Source organism: Gigantopelta aegis, chromosome 8, assembly GCF_016097555.1.
Source record: "Gigantopelta aegis isolate Gae_Host chromosome 8, Gae_host_genome, whole genome shotgun sequence".
Classification (NCBI taxonomy): Eukaryota; Metazoa; Mollusca; class Gastropoda; order Neomphalida; family Peltospiridae; genus Gigantopelta; species Gigantopelta aegis.
This window is the reverse complement of record NC_054706.1, coordinates 78,175,884-78,194,056: the sequence shown is the minus strand read 5'-3', so window position 1 is coordinate 78,194,056 and position 18,173 is coordinate 78,175,884. Positions and strand designations below refer to the sequence as shown.

The 18,173-nt window shown below is 38.0% G+C and overlaps 1 protein-coding gene across 5 annotated transcripts in view; it reads left to right on the top strand.

The window, feature by feature from the left end:
• The window catches only part of LOC121379375 (zinc finger MIZ domain-containing protein 1-like), a 241,183-nt gene that overhangs the window by 143,425 nt on the left and 79,585 nt on the right, over positions 1–18,173 (top strand). The window contains exon 1 of one of the 5 annotated variants that reach the window (XM_041507965.1): positions 13,365–13,594. The exons of the other annotated variants lie outside the window; for them this stretch is intronic. The gene's annotated coding sequence lies outside the window, so the exon portion shown is untranslated. Of the gene's footprint in view, positions 1–13,364; positions 13,595–18,173 lie in introns of those variants that run through there. 5 annotated transcript variants of the gene reach the window in all.

Here is an 18,173-nt window from a genome sequence, read left to right as displayed (position 1 = left end):
CAAGAATCACAATTACAGACAGTGTGCTGGGGTGTCATTAAACAAACGTACAGTCCAGACCAAGTATCACAATTACAGACAGTGTACTGGGGTGTCCTTAAACAAACATACAGTCCAGACCAAGTATCACAATTACAGACAGTGTGCTGGGGTGTCATTAAACAAACGTACAGTCCAGACCAAGTATCACAATTACAGACAGTGTGCTGGGGTGTCATTAAACAAACATACAGTCAGACCAAGTATCACAATTACAGACAGTGTGCTGGGGTGTCATTAAACAAACATACAGTCCAGTCCAAGTATTACAATTACAGACAGTGTGCTGGGGTGTCATTAAACAAACATACAGTCAGACCAAGTATCACAATTACAGACAGTGTGCTGGGGTGTCATTAAACAAACATACAGTCCAGACCAAGTATCACAATTACAGACAGTGTGCTGGGGTGTCATTAAACAAACATACAGTCAGACCAAGTATCACAATTACAGACAGTGTGCTGGGGTGTCATTAAACAAACATACAGTCAGACCAAGTATCACAATTACAGACAGTGTGCTGGGGTGTCGTTAAACAAACATACAGTCCAGACCAAGTATCACAATTACAGACAGTGTGCTGGGGTGTCATTAAACAAACGTACAGTCAGACCAAGAATCACAATTACAGACAGTGTGCTGAGGTGTCATTAAACAAACGTACAGTCCAGACCAAGTATCACAATTACAGACAGTGTACTGGGGTGTCCTTAAACAAACATACAGTCCAGACCAAGTATCACAATTACAGACAGTGTACTGGGGTGTCATTAAACAAACACAGTCCAGACCAAGTATCACAATTACAGACAGTGTGCTGGGGTGTCATTAAACAAACATACAGTCCAGACCAAGTATCACAATTACAGACAGTGTACTGGGGTGTCATTAAACAAACACAGTCCAGACCAAGTATCACAATTACAGACAGTGTACTGGGGTGTCATTAAACAAACATACAGTCAGACCAAGTATCACAATTACAGACAGTGTGCGGGGGTGTCATTAAACAAACATACAGTCAGACCAAGTATCACAATTACAGACAGTGTACTGGGGTGTCGTTAAACAAACATACAGTCCAGACCAAGTATCACAATTACAGACAGTGTACTGGGGTGTCATTAAACAAACACAGTCCAGACCAAGTATCACAATTACAGACAGTGTGCTGGGGTGTCATTAAACAAACATACAGTCAGACCAAGTATCACAATTACAGACAGTGTGCTGGGGTGTCATTAAACAAACATACAGTCCAGACCAAGTATCACAATTACAGACAGTGTGCTCGGGTGTCATTAAACAAACATACAGTCCAGACCAAGTATCACAATTACAGACAGTGTACTGGAGTGTCGTTAAACAAACATACAGTCCAGACCAAGTATCACAATTACAGACAGTGTGCTGGGGTGTCATTAAACAAACACAGTCCAGACCAAGTATCACAATTACAGACAGTGTGCTGGGGTGTCCTTAAACAAACATACAGTCCAGACCAAGTATCACAATTACAGACAGTGTGCTGGGGTGTCATTAAACAAACATACAGTCCAGACCAAGTATCACAATTACAGACAGTGTACTGGGGTGTCATTAAACAAACACAGTCCAGACCAAGTATCACAATTACAGACAGTGTGCTGGGGTGTCATTAAACAAACATACAGTCAGACCAAGTATCACAATTACAGACAGTGTGCTGGGGTGTCATTAAACAAACATACAGTCCAGTCCAAGTATTACAATTACAGACAGTGTGCTGGGGTGTCATTAAACAAACATACAGTCAGACCAAGTATCACAATTACAGACAGTGTACTGGGGTGTCGTTAAACAAACATACAGTCCAGACCAAGTATCACAATTACAGACAGTGTGCTGGGGTGTCATTAAACAAACACAGTCCAGACCAAGTATCACAATTACAGACAGTGTACTGGGGTGTCCTTAAACAAACATACAGTCCAGACCAAGTATCACAATTACAGACAGTGTGCTGGGGTGTCATTAAACAAACATACAGTCCAGACCAAGTATCACAATTACAGACAGTGTGCTGGGGTGTCATTAAACAAACGTACAGTCAGACCAAGTATCACAATTACAGACAGTGTGCTGGGGTGTCGTTAAACAAACATACAGTCCAGACCAAGTATCACAATTACAGACAGTGTGCTGGGGTGTCATTAAACAAACGTACAGTCAGACCAAGAATCACAATTACAGACAGTGTGCTGGGGTGTCGTTAAACAAACGTACAGTCCAGACCAAGTATCACAATTACAGACAGTGTGCTGGGGTGTCCTTAAACAAACATACAGTCCAGACCAAGTATCACAATTACAGACAGTGTGCTGGGGTGTCATTAAACAAACGTACAGTCCAGACCAAGTATCACAATTACAGACAGTGTGCTGGGGTGTCATTAAACAAACATACAGTCAGACCAAGTATCACAATTACAGACAGTGTGCTGGGGTGTCATTAAACAAACATACAGTCCAGACCAAGTATCACAATTACAGACAGTGTGCTGGGGTGTCATTAAACAAACATACAGTCAGACCAAGTATCACAATTACAGACAGTGTGCTGGGGTGTCATTAAACAAACATACAGTCCAGACCAAGTATCACAATTACAGACAGTGTGCTGGGGTGTCATTAAACAAACATACAGTCAGACCAAGTATCACAATTACAGACAGTGTGCTGGGGTGTCATTAAACAAACATACAGTCCAGACCAAGTATCACAATTACAGACAGTGTGCTGGGGTGTCATTAAACAAACATACAGTCCAGACCAAGTATCACAATTACAGACAGTGTGCTGGGGTGTCATTAAACAAACATACAGTCCAGACCAAGTATCACAATTACAGACAGTGTACTGGGGTGTCATTAAACAAACATACAGTCCAGACCAAGTATCACAATTACAGACAGTGTACTGGGGTGTCATTAAACAAACACAGTCCAGACCAAGTATCACAATTACAGACAGTGTGCTGGGGTGTCATTAAACAAACATACAGTCAGACCAAGTATCACAATTACAGACAGTGTGCTGGGGTGTCATTAAACAAACATACAGTCCAGACCAAGTATCACAATTACAGACAGTGTGCTGGGGTGTCATTAAACAAACATACAGTCCAGACCAAGTATCACAATTACAGACAGTGTGCTGGGGTGTCATTAAACAAACATACAGTCCAGACCAAGTATCACAATTACAGACAGTGTGCGGGGGTGTCATTAAACAAACATACAGTCAGACCAAGTATCACAATTACAGACAGTGTACTGGGGTGTCGTTAAACAAACATACAGTCCAGACCAAGTATCACAATTACAGACAGTGTACTGGGGTGTCATTAAACAAACACAGTCCAGACCAAGTATCACAATTACAGACAGTGTGCTGGGGTGTCATTAAACAAACATACAGTCAGACCAAGTATCACAATTACAGACAGTGTGCTGGGGTGTCATTAAACAAACATACAGTCCAGACCAAGTATCACAATTACAGACAGTGTGCTGGGGTGTCATTAAACAAACATACAGTCCAGACCAAGTATCACAATTACAGACAGTGTGCTGGGGTGTCATTAAACAAACATACAGTCCAGACCAAGTATCACAATTACAGACAGTGTGCTGGGGTGTCATTAAACAAACATACAGTCCAGACCAAGTATCACAATTACAGACAGTGTGCTGGGGTGTCATTAAACAAACACAGTCCAGACCAAGTATCACAATTACAGACAGTGTACTGGGGTGTCCTTAAACAAACATACAGTCCAGACCAAGTATCACAATTACAGACAGTGTGCTGGGGTGTCATTAAACAAACATACAGTCCAGACCAAGTATCACAATTACAGACAGTGTACTGGGGTGTCATTAAACAAACACAGTCCAGACCAAGTATCACAATTACAGACAGTGTGCTGGGGTGTCATTAAACAAACATACAGTCAGACCAAGTATCACAATTACAGACAGTGTGCTGGGGTGTCATTAAACAAACATACAGTCCAGTCCAAGTAATACAATTACATACAGTGTGCTGGGGTGTCATTAAACAAACATACAGTCCAGACCAAGTATCACAATTACAGACAGTGTGCTGGGGTGTCATTAAACAAACATACAGTCAGACCAAGTATCACAATTACAGACAGTGTGCTGGGGTGTCATTAAACAAACATACAGTCCAGACCAAGTATCACAATTACAGACAGTGTGCTGGGGTGTCATTAAACAAACATACAGTCCAGACCAAGTATCACAATTACAGACAGTGTGCTGGGGTGTCATTAAACAAACATACAGTCCAGACCAAGTATCACAATTACAGACAGTGTGCTGGGGTGTCATTAAACAAACATACAGTCCAGACCAAGTATCACAATTACAGACAGTGTACTGGGGTGTCATTAAACAAACACAGTCCAGACCAAGTATCACAATTACAGACAGTGTGCTGGGGTGTCATTAAACAAACATACAGTCAGACCAAGTATCACAATTACAGACAGTGTGCTGGGGTGTCATTAAACAAACATACAGTCCAGACCAAGTATCACAATTACAGACAGTGTGCTGGGGTGTCATTAAACAAACATACAGTCCAGACCAAGTATCACAATTACAGACAGTGTGCTGGGGTGTCATTAAACAAACATACAGTCCAGTCCAAGTATCACAATTACAGACAGTGTGCTGGGGTGTCATTAAACAAACATACAGTCAGACCAAGTATCACAATTACAGACAGTGTACTGGGGTGTCATTAAACAAACATACAGTCCAGACCAAGTATCACAATTACAGACAGTGTACTGGGGTGTCATTAAACAAACACAGTCCAGACCAAGTATCACAATTACAGACAGTGTGCTGGGGTGTCATTAAACAAACATACAGTCCAGACCAAGTATCACAATTACAGACAGTGTGCTGGGGTGTCATTAAACAAACATACAGTCCAGACCAAGTATCACAATTACAGACAGTGTGCTGGGGTGTCATTAAACAAACATACAGTCCAGACCAAGTATCACAATTACAGACAGTGTACTGGGGTGTCATTAAACAAACATACAGTCCAGACCAAGTATCACAATTACAGACAGTGTACTGGGGTGTCATTAAACAAACATACAGTCCAGACCAAGTATCACAATTACAGACAGTGTACTGGGGTGTCATTAAACAAACATACAGTCCAGACCAAGTATCACAATTACAGACAGTGTGCTGGGGTGTCATTAAACAAACACAGTCCAGACCAAGTATCACAATTACAGACAGTGTACTGGGGTGTCCTTAAACAAACATACAGTCCAGACCAAGTATCACAATTACAGACAGTGTGCTGGGGTGTCATTAAACAAACATACAGTCCAGACCAAGTATCACAATTACAGACAGTGTACTGGGGTGTCATTAAACAAACACAGTCCAGACCAAGTATCACAATTACAGACAGTGTGCTGGGGTGTCATTAAACAAACATACAGTCAGACCAAGTATCACAATTACAGACAGTGTGCTGGGGTGTCATTAAACAAACATACAGTCCAGACCAAGTATCACAATTACAGACAGTGTGCTGGGGTGTCATTAAACAAACATACAGTCAGACCAAGTATCACAATTACAGACAGTGTACTGGGGTGTCGTTAAACAAACATACAGTCCAGACCAAGTATCACAATTACAGACAGTGTACTGGGGTGTCATTAAACAAACATACAGTCCAGACCAAGTATCACAATTACAGACAGTGTGCTGGGGTGTCATTAAACAAACACACAGTCCAGACCAAGTATCACAATTACAGACAGTGTACTGGGGTGTCCTTAAACAAACATACAGTCCAGACCAAGTATCACAATTACAGACAGTGTGCTGGGGTGTCATTAAACAAACATACAGTCCAGACCAAGTATCACAATTACAGACAGTGTACTGGGGTGTCATTAAACAAACACAGTCCAGACCAAGTATCACAATTACAGACAGTGTGCTGGGGTGTCATTAAACAAACATACAGTCAGACCAAGTATCACAATTACAGACAGTGTGCTGGGGTGTCATTAAACAAACATACAGTCCAGTCCAAGTATTACAATTACATACAGTGTGCTGGGGTGTCATTAAACAAACATACAGTCAGACCAAGTATCACAATTACAGACAGTGTGCTGGGGTGTCATTAAACAAACATACAGTTAGACCAAGTATCACAATTACAGACAGTGTGCTGGGGTGTCATTAAACAAACATACAGTCCAGACCAAGTATCACAATTAAAGACAGTGTGCTGGGGTGTCATTAAACAAACATACAGTCCAGACCAAGTATCACAATTACAGACAGTGTGCTGGGGTGTTGTTAAACAAACGTACAGTCCAGACCAAGTATCACAATTACAGACAGTGTGCTGGGGTGTCGTTAAACAAACGTACAGTCAGACCAAGTATCACAATTACAGACAGTGTGCTGGGGTGTCATTAAACAAACATACAGTCAGACCAAGTATCACAGTTACAGACAGTGTGCTGGGGTGTCATTAAACAAACATACAGTCAGACCAAGTATCACAATTACAGACAGTGTACTGGGGTGTCATTAAACAAACATACAGTCCAGACCAAGTATCACAATTACAGACAGTGTACTGGGGTGTCATTAAACAAACATACAGTCCAGACCAAGTATCACAATTACAGACAGTGTGCTGGGGTGTCATTAAACAAACACAGTCCAGACCAAGTATCACAATTACAGACAGTGTACTGGGGTGTCATTAAACAAACGTACAGTCCAGACCAAGTATCACAATTACAGACAGTGTACTGGGGTGTCATTAAACAAACATACAGTCCAGACCAAGTATCACAATTACATTTCATTTTCATTTCAACTTATTTTCGTGCTTATATCCAGTTCAAGCACGCTGTCCTGGGCACACACCTCAGCTATCTGGGCTGTCTGTCCAGGACAGTAGGTTAATTGTTAGTTGGTTAGTAGTTTGAGAGAGAAGAGGGTGTAGTGGCCTTACACCTACCCATTGAGCCCTTAAGAACTCGCTTTGGGTTGGAGCCGGTACCGGGCTGCGAACCTGTACCTACCAGCCTGTAGTCCGATGGCTTAACCACTACGCCACTGAGGCCGGTTCACAATTACAGACAGTGTACTGGGGTGTCATTAAACAAACATACAGTCCAGACCAAGTATCACAATTACAGACAGTGTGCTGGGGTGTCATTAAACAAACATACAGTCTAGACCAAGTATCACAATTACAGACAGTGTGCTGGGGTGTCATTAAACAAACATACAGTTAGACCAAGTATCACAATTACAGACAGTGTGCTGGGGTGTCATTAAACAAACATACAGTCCAGACCAAGTATCACAATTAAAGACAGTGTGCTGGGGTGTCATTAGACAAACATACAGTCCAGACCAAGTATCACAATTACAGACAGTGTGCTGGGGTGTTGTTAAACAAACGTACAGTCCAGACCAAGTATCACAATTACAGACAGTGTGCTGGGGTGTCGTTAAACAAACGTACAGTCAGACCAAGTATCACAATTACAGACAGTGTGCTGGGGTGTCATTAAACAAACATACAGTCAGACCAAGTATCACAGTTACAGACAGTGTGCTGGGGTGTCATTAAACAAACATACAGTCAGACCAAGTATCACAATTACAGACAGTGTACTGGGGTGTCATTAAACAAACATACAGTCCAGACCAAGTATCACAATTACAGACAGTGTACTGGGGTGTCATTAAACAAACATACAGTCCAGACCAAGTATCACAATTACAGACAGTGTGCTGGGGTGTCATTAAACAAACACAGTCCAGACCAAGTATCACAATTACAGACAGTGTACTGGGGTGTCATTAAACAAACGTACAGTCCAGACCAAGTATCACAATTACAGACAGTGTACTGGGGTGTCATTAAACAAACATACAGTCCAGACCAAGTATCACAATTACATTTCATTTTCATTTCAACTTATTTTCGTGCTTATATCCAATTAAGGTTCAAGCACGCTGTCCTGGGCACACACCTCAGCTATCTGGGCTGTCTGTCCAGGACAGTAGGTTAATTGTTAGTTGGTTAGTAGTTAGTGAGAGAGAAGAGGGTGTAGTGGCCTTACACCTACCCATTGAGCCCTTAAGAACTCGCTTTGGGTTGGAGCCGGTACCGGGCTGCGAACCTGTACCTACCAGCCTGTAGTCCGATGGCTTAACCACTACGCCACTGAGGCCGGTTCACAATTACAGACAGTGTACTGGGGTGTCATTAAACAAACATACAGTCCAGACCAAGTATCACAATTACAGACAGTGTGCTGGGGTGTTGTTAAACAAACATACAGTCTAGACCAAGTATCACAATTACAGACAGTGTGCTGGGGTGTCATTAAACAAACATACAGTCAGACCAAGTATCACAATTACAGACAGTGTGCTGGGGTGTCATTAAACAAACATACAGTCCAGACCAAGTATCACAATTACAGACAGTGTGCTGGGGTGTCATTAAACAAACATACAGTCCAGACCAAGTATCACAATTACAGACAGTGTGCTGGGGTGTCATTAAACAAACACAGTCCAGACCAAGTATCACAATTATAGACAGTGTACTGGGGTGTCATTAAACAAACGTACAGTCCAGACCAAGTATCACAATTACAGACAGTGTGCTGGGGTGTACAGTCCAGACCAGTATCACAATTACAGACAGTGTACTGGGGTGTCATTAAACAAACACAGTCCAGACCAAGTATCACAATTACAGACAGTGTACTGGGGTGTCATTAAACAAACATACAGTCCAGACCAAGTATCACAATTACAGACAGTGTGCTGGGGTGTCATTAAACAAACATACAGTCCAGACCAAGTATTCACACTGGGGTGTCATTACAGACAGTCCAGACCAAGTACAGACAGTGTGCTGGGGTGTCATTAAACAAACATACAGTCCAGACCAAGTATCACAATTACAGACAGTGTGCTGGGGTGTCATTAAACAAACATACAAGACCAAGTATCACAATTACAGACAGTGTGCTGGGGTGTCATTAAACAAACATACCAGACCAAGTATCACAATTACAGACAGTGTACTGGGGTGTCATTAAACAAACATACAGTCTAGACCAAGTATCACAATTACAGACAGTGTACTGGGGTGTCATTAAACAAACATACAGTCCAGACCAAGTATCACAATTACAGACAGTGTACTGGGGTGTCATTAAACAAACATACAGTCCAGACCAAGTATCACAATTACAGACAGTGTACTGGGGTGTCGTTAAACAAACATACAGTCCAGACCAAGTATCACAATTACAGACAGTGTACTGGAGTGTCGTTAAACAAACATACAGTCCAGACCAAGTATCACAATTACAGACAGTGTACTGGAGTGTCGTTAAACAAACGTACAGTCCAGACCAAGTATCACAATTACAGACAGTGTACTGGGGTGTCGTTAAACAAACATACAGTCTAGACCAAGTATCACAATTACAGACAGTGTGCTGGGGTGTCATTAAACAAACATACAGTCTAGACCAAGTATCACAATTACAGACAGTGTGCTGGGGTCTTGTTAAACAAACGTACAGTCCAGACCAAATATCACAATACATGTATTAGGCTCCTTAATAACTGGTCATCAAACAGTGAGCTGGGGTGTCATTAAACCAACACTCCTTTCTTCTAATTCACATTTACCATGTGAGATACCTAACAGCTGCTCATCAAACAATGTGCTGGGGTGTTATTCAATTAAATAATTCTGTACCATATCTTTGTTAATTTGTTTTTCATTTATATATTTTTTGTAAGTGTAAATTATACAGTACAAAATAATTATTATGAATAAAATATATTGTTAATAATACATAAAAAAAAAACCTCTTTAATTAAATGTGAGGTTTAAAAAAGATAAAATTAAATTATAGATTTTTCAAATTATTTGCACTGCTCTACTTGATAGTGATTTCCTGATATTTTCTTTTCACAAAAGAATACAGCTGCCGAGCCAAATGAATCTCTTACTTTAGCCAGGACATGAAGACAGTCACTCAAGTGGTAATAATGCCTTCAAGTGTTTGTTCAATATTGATGTTTTCAAGCTGCTGCACTTCGCAACTTGCAACCTGTAATATTTCATCTAACATGGCTTCAAAGCAATTATGCTGAAATGTGATTCAGTGATTAAATAGCTTACTTGAGGTGCTGTAGGGTATGGGATTGATCCCCGTCAGTGGACACATTTATTGTTTATCCCAACTAGTGGTGGTCATCACTGGTATATCAAGGGATGTGGTATGTGCTGTTCTGTTTATGAGAACATGTTTAATAGAGATTAGGGATTGCCTTAAAATTTACTGATGACAAAAAACAAAAACAAATTAATCTCTACTTGAAACCATGAGTTACCACAGAAGGTATCACCAGAAGCAACTACTGTGGTATGTGCTGTCCTATCCATGGGAATGTGTTTATCAAAGATTAGGTATTGTCTCAAAATTGAATGATTACTAAAAAAACACCCAAAAATAGATTTGTCTAGTCACAACTTGAACCCCCTAATGACTACAGAAGGTATCACCAAAAGCAACTACAGTGAAACCTGTGTATAGCAGACACCTAAAGGAATATTTTAAACAGGTGCCCGTAACAGGTGGTCCCATAATGTAGATTCATTTACTGTATTAGATTATTTGGCATCTTAAGGCAGGTGGCTGCTTAAAACAGATTAATGTTACTGCATTAGATAATGTGACTGAATAATGAGGTGGCCTCTTAAAACAGATTAATGTTACTGCATTAGCTAATGTGACAGAATAGTGAGGTGGCCTCTTAAGGCAGGTGGCTGCTTAAAACAGATTAATGTTACTGCATTAGATAATGTGACCGAATAGTGAGGTGGCCTCTTAAGGCAGCTGGCTGCTTAAAACAGATTAATGTTACTGCATTAGATAATGTGACTGAATAGTAAGGTGGCCTCTTAAAGCAGGTGGTGGCTGAATGAGGTTGTTATGTAATGAGGTAGTTATTTAGTGAGATGGTTGTTTAATTAAGCTGGATGTTGAATGAAGTAGTTATTTAATGGGGTGGTAGTTTAATGAGGTGGTTGTTAATGATTGTTTAATGAGGTGGCAGTTTAATGAGGTTGTTGTTTAGGAAGGTGGTTGTTGAATGAAGTGGTTATTTAATGAGGTGATTGTTTAAACAGATTGTTATTTGTGAGATGTTGTTTTAGGAAGTATCTCTAATATCTGTTTAATAGGGTGCCTCATTGAGCAAGTTTCACTGCACTTTGAATGCATGTTGAAGTATAACATCCAATATGTTAAAACACTTGGGAGAGTGGGTTGGTGAGATCATTTCATGATCAAACTTGGTTTTCTAGTCCATAGATAATTTGATTTGTAGGAATATTATTTTAAGATAGATAACTGCATATAGACATTATTATCCAAGAGCTGGCTTTAGTTCCACTTTATCTTTTTCTTCTTCTAACATGTGCCAATAATATAGATACCATTTTTTTTTACCGAATTTCCTTCAGAAAAGTGTGCACCCTTTCTCTTGGCCATAAGTGGTTCAACAAATGCCATGGTTTGTGCTATCCTGCCTGTGGGAAGCGCAAATAAAAGATCCCTTGCTGCCTGTCGTAAAAGAGTAGCCTATGTAGCAACAGCGGGTTTCCTCTAAAAAACAGTGTCAGAATGACCATATGTTTGACGTCCAATAACCGATGATAAGATAAAAAATCAATGTGCTCTAGTGGCATCGTTAAATAAAACAAACTTTACTTTACTTTTCTTCTTACTGTACCTAACATGTGCCAATAATATGGATACCATTTTTTTAGTAACAATTTAAGTTCAATTGCACCAGTGTGATATCAGTTTATATGGCATGTATTGTATATATATATATATATACACAAACTCGGAAAGTTCTGTGTCTGTGCACTATCAAATATTTATGGAGTTGCAGCTCTGATTGTTAGTAATATGTGACGTTGATTATGCTGTTGTAAATTAATAATAAATTATTAGGCCTATACTTTTTAGTATACATTTATTATGCAGAATACACTAGTTGTTGATTGAAACTTGTGCAGCAGAGTACAATTTAAAAAACCACCAGGAACTGCAATTTTCTGCAAAAATGGGAGGTACTAATCTATTAAATAACATGTGACCCTCCATTTCTGTGCAGGTAGATACACTTCTAATATGAGTTTTATTAAAGACATGTTAACATTGTCATCAATAGAAATTAATTTGATCCAGCAGAACGATAATTGTGATGGAAGGGAGATAATCAATATATTGACGGTCGGAAGTTATGGAGTCAGTCTGTGGGGACTTTTGTATGGTTCACATGCCTGCAAGCTAGCAGATAAGATCAGTGTTAGTAAAACGTGTCTTGTTATGTGGTGGAACTAATCTTATTATCGTTTAGCAGGGTCGTACCTTGCTTAAAATAGAAGAGGGTGGAGCATTAAAAATAGTATAGGCTTTTCTCCAGCAAAACAAATATATATTAGGGACAGATCCAGACTTTTGTAAAGGGGGGGGTCATAAAATTCTAAAAAGGGTGATTTCAGTTTGTGAAAAGCAAATGAGCCACCCTCCCAAAGGAAATAAGATCTCCCTACATGGTAGGCTTATATTTACATTTGGAATTGCCAAACACTGGAGAAAAAGACAGTCATACAATAGACAACTAAATGATTTATTTTATTTTATTCACATATTCATTCTATAGGTCGGTAGCAGTTTTATTTGGTTGGCCTATGTGATATTCAATATAAATTATTGTATAACGACTATCAAATAAAATTAGTCACCATCAGGAACATCAGTCTTAAATAAAACAAAATCAAAAATTATTTTTTTACTTTTATTTTCATAAGCAAAAGTTATCAATACATATATTTTTTATATACATAAGTAAACTTCGTTAATTAAAAAAAAGTATTTTAAAAAACTAAATCTTTAACTAGGCCTAATAACATATAAAAAAAATACAAAACAGTTTATTAAACTAAATCCAATCAATAGCGTTATTTGTGTCTAATAGTAGGTTCTGTTTGTTAAATCAATTATTCATTTCATCCCACAAATCAACCCGATAGCCGTGCGTTTTATCATGTACACAAAACAACTGTAAACATGCTATGGCGGGCGGTACTTCTGCGCACCACACAAAGCTCAGACGGCGTTATGCGCGTTGCCGGGCCTATTTAATATTCATGAGTTCGTGGCCCTGCTATTGTGTGAAATCTCTAATCGAGCTAAACAGTGTGTTCCGGTGTATCGTTCTTATGATTGTTGTTGTGAATAGAACCAAAAGTTAAACGACTCACATTAATTCCTCATCTAAACAACGAGAGGCTTTCTAGCACTTTTACACGTTCAACTGACAACTTGGATACTCCGACATGAGACTAGAAGGGTAAGTAAAAAAAAAGCTTTTTATTTCATTAATTCGCGACTTGGCCTGTGTGCATTCTTTGAATGTTCTGTGTTCACCGTTTGTAAACGATCGCCGACTGTGGATCACTTTCGCCCGAGACAATAACTCGACTTTCGTCAGTCAGACAGACACCGGACTCTGATGCTCTGTGTTAGGATTGTTTCGGGTTTCTTTCTATTTTCATATTTCACTTAGTTGTTTTCTAACAAGTGATCGCTTCCAACTCTGTGGCTGTGTGTGTTTTTTTCTTTTCTCTTCTCTTCCTTTGATTTTCCCTCCAAACCACTGACAGGGCATCGCGTTTGGGTCATCGGCTTTTGTGTGTGCCTGCCGTGCTAATTACAACTTAAACTGTTCAATTAACTGTCGCCTTAATACACACTGCTTCTGTTGGGTGTGTGTGGGGGGGGGGGGGGGGGGGGGGGGTAGGATATTGGGGGGGTAGGAAATAAATATGTAGCCATTATTTTTTATATTTAAAAAATTTAACTTAATTTATCATGGCTTTTAATATCTATAGTATACACATCAAAATTGATGTTATTGGGTGTAAAATAAACAAGAAAAAGATAGAAGTCGTTTAGTGACTGTTAATGATTACAAATTGTATTTATTTATTTAATTATAGACAATATGTAGTTTACTTAATATGTATATACGTACCTACATTTATGTACATCCACACACATACACTGAGCCAAACATAACATGTAAGTACATTATTATATAATAAGCATTCCTTTAAAAGATATATATTTAGTGTGGGTTTTTTGTACTGAGATATTGAATTAAATCATTAACAACATAACACTAGGCAGTAACCCTAATTGGGCCCCAATAGTTGTAACATTTATTTATGTAATAACCTGTTGAAGTTGTATCTTTTTAAAAGTGTTACACAAGTTAGAACATTGAATTAAACCCCAGAGGTGATGCTTTACATCATTGCATGACCTATTGCAGGTTGGTTTGATAAATAATTGTATTCTAAAAATAATTTTGCCCTATTCTAATTCTAAAGATGATATTGGCATTATTGCTTCTATTTAATAATAATAATAATTTTAAAAAATCCCCCAAACACTTTGCTGTATTTTAGTGTAATTACTTTGCTGCATATTGATTGTACTTAATGGGCCTGCACATTTCTTCCATTATTTAATATCTTTTACATGACATGTCAAATATTTATTAGTGATGTTCAGTGATCGATTATAATTGAAAATTGATGGTTGTGCTGTGCTGACGTAATGATCGATAACGATTGTGATTGTTGCATAAACTGTAGCATCCGTGCAAGTGATAACAACAATAGGTGCATGGCCTTAATAATTCAAATACTTCTTAAATTGATATATTTCTAAACGATTGCATAATCGAAACTTGATTGGTTGGTGCAAACTGATTTATAACCAGTGTTCAATAATGAATGTCCCATCAATAGCCAGCTCTAGTAATTATTTTATTTGTATTTTTTTCTATCACTTAGTGCTTGGGCTGTATGTAGAATATTAATGATACATCTGAGGTGTGATGGGTCGCTGGGTCAATTCATTCATTGCCTTCAGTTTTTTCTCTTTCCAACGAGTATCCCAAGACCAATATTTCAGGGGCTGTGGTATGTACTGTCATGCCTAGCTCAGGTAGAGCAGGAAGTTTCAACAAATTATGCACAAAAACTTTAAAAATTGCGGAAACTGTGATATTTTGCAAAATAATATCAGTTATTACATAACAATAATTTCTTCATCATAAAATAAAATGTTATTATTGTTTTAAAAATTCAAAATTGGTAAATTTGTTCAAGAACATGAGCTAGCCGTGACTGTCTCGTCTAAATATTGGAAAGTTATTATAAATTATAAGTTCTTTATGCGGTGGCAGCAAGTTTCTTTGTTTTTGTTCTAGGACAAAATTGTAAATAACCATGTTATAACATGCTAAACACCAAGTAGTCATAGTTTAAAATGTAAATAACCATGTTATAACATGCTAAACACCAAGTAGTCATAGTTTAAAATGTAAATAACCATGTTATAACATGCTAAACACCAAGTAGTCATAGTTTAAAATGTTCTCAGGTGCAGTTAAACACCTTTTATTTTATTTTTCATCATTATTCTGAGGTAGTACACAAACAACATTGACAGCATGATTTTATACAAGCACTTGCCAAATTGGCCTATTTGCAGCAAAGATTAAAAACAGTGGCAAAATTTATTTAAATTTGGAGAAATAATTTATATAACTAATATTTTGTTAGAAAATAACTAGGTTTCTACAAATTTTAAAAGTTTAATAGATAATTTTCTGTTTATCTAGAGCTAGTCCTGGGCATACGTAATTTATTTAATAAAAATATAAAGGTATTTTATTGTCTACATGTAGGCCAATCTTTAAACTCTCAAGACAGGCTATTTATATTAGGTCAGAACGTAATTTGCCGACTCATGACACAAATTCACCTTAAAATCTAAGACGGTGTTTACACAAGGTCACGACACAACTCGAGAAATTTATATAACCTATTTTTATCTACTATAATTTGTTTCATTATATTTTTTTATACATTTTAAAATACGGTCAATATGCATACTCATCCTACATCAACAGAGGTTCGTCTGATATGTGGAATAAAAGTTTATACCAATATACATTTGTGCTTGAATATTTTCTTATTTCATGGTTTAAAAAAACAAAAAAAACAAATGTGCATCAAAGACATCATATGATTAGATTTATAATGTGTGTGTTAAAAAACAACAACATTGTCCTAAAATGCCTCAATTTTTTAAACACTGGTTTATTTCAGTTGTGCAAGTGTACCCTATAATACATCCTTGCAACGTTTTCAAAATATTGAATTGATGTTTACAAAACAGTGGTTTTCTTTATTAATTAATGAAATAACTAATATACACTAAAAGTCTACATTGATGTAAAAGCTTCATCCATGCATTGTGCCCACCCATGACAATGAGCTAGGCCTTGGTAATTAAGATACATCCTCTAAACAAAACTCGTGCATAAAATGCATGCATACATAGCTCTCGCAATACACACAGAGCTCTCACAATACACAAACATGCATACACACAGAGCTCTCACAATACACACAGGCATGATACACGTACATTTGCAGTAGCTAGTTGCACTGCTTGATGATAAGTGATGTTTCAACTTTTGAGAATTTAAGTTACATTTTTTGTGTAAACAAACATTTGTTACAACAGCAATGCACTGGAAATATTATCAACTATATAGTGACTATTTTTGGTAGCTCTATTTGAAGTGACATTAACTCCCAATATGTTTAATAAACTTACATAATATTATGCTGGGGACAGTAAATTTCAAATCATAGGTAACTGGAAGTTGGTGCACAGTAACAGATTATCCCGTTCTGTGAATTATATTTGCATAACCTAAACAGTTATTTTATAACTGTATTAGAGTTGAGTATTTTCTGAAGTTTGCGAGTTTTAATTTCGGAATGTGTTATAGTTCACTGTGTAAACGATTGTCAGTTTGTGTAAATTTAAAGTTGGATAACCAAAACATGAACAGAAGATGGTTTGCATGAAATACTATGCTCTGTGTATGATTATGGTTTGGTAAATATAGTATTTTCCAAGTTGAAGAAATGCAGTTCGAAACATCTGTTCGTCAAGTTAATGTATGAACAGGATAATGTATGGCCGTTAGAAAATGGTTAATTTATTGTATATATCTGCGATTGTGGATAATGGTAGGTACACTACCTTGGGTAGATTGCATAGCTGTATATATCTGCGATTGTGGATAATGGTAGGTACACTACCGTGGGTAGATTGCATAGCTGTATATATCTGCGATTGTGGATAATGGTAGGTACACTACCTTGGGTAGATTGCATAGATGTATATATCTGCGATTGTGGATAATGGTAGGTACACTACCTTGGGTAGATTGCATAGCTGTATATATCTGCGATTGTGGATAATGGTAGGTACACTACCTTGGGTAGATTGCATAGCTGTATATATCTGCGATTGTGGATAATGGTAGGTACACTACCTTGGGTAGATTGCATAGCTGTATATATCTGCGATTGTGGATAATGGTAGGTACACTACCTTGGGTAGATTGCATAGCTGTATGTGCATGTGTGGGTCTATAGATGGTGGTGTAATTTGGTGTGTTTGTGTCAACAAATTCTGTCTTGCCCATTTTTGTTCTTTTATGTTTCTGCTTTAAAGAAAAACAAAACAACTTTAAAATTCACAAATATTTTACAAAAACAAATCCCTTTTAAGTTAGGTTGCTGTCAAGGTTGAACTGTGATTAACCAGTGCCCAGGTTTCTCCCATCGTGTACGTATGTGCCTACGTCAGAACACAACGTAGGTGTGGATCTTTGTAAGTAGGTCATCAGAAAGGTGTTGGATCTCGTCATCTGATAATTGAACAGATGACAAACCTAACCTTTTGCATACTGGCAAGTGTATATTAGCACTTATTTAGTGTTTCTACCTCAGTGCAGTGTTAACAGGTTATATAATAGGAAATATATTACTTCA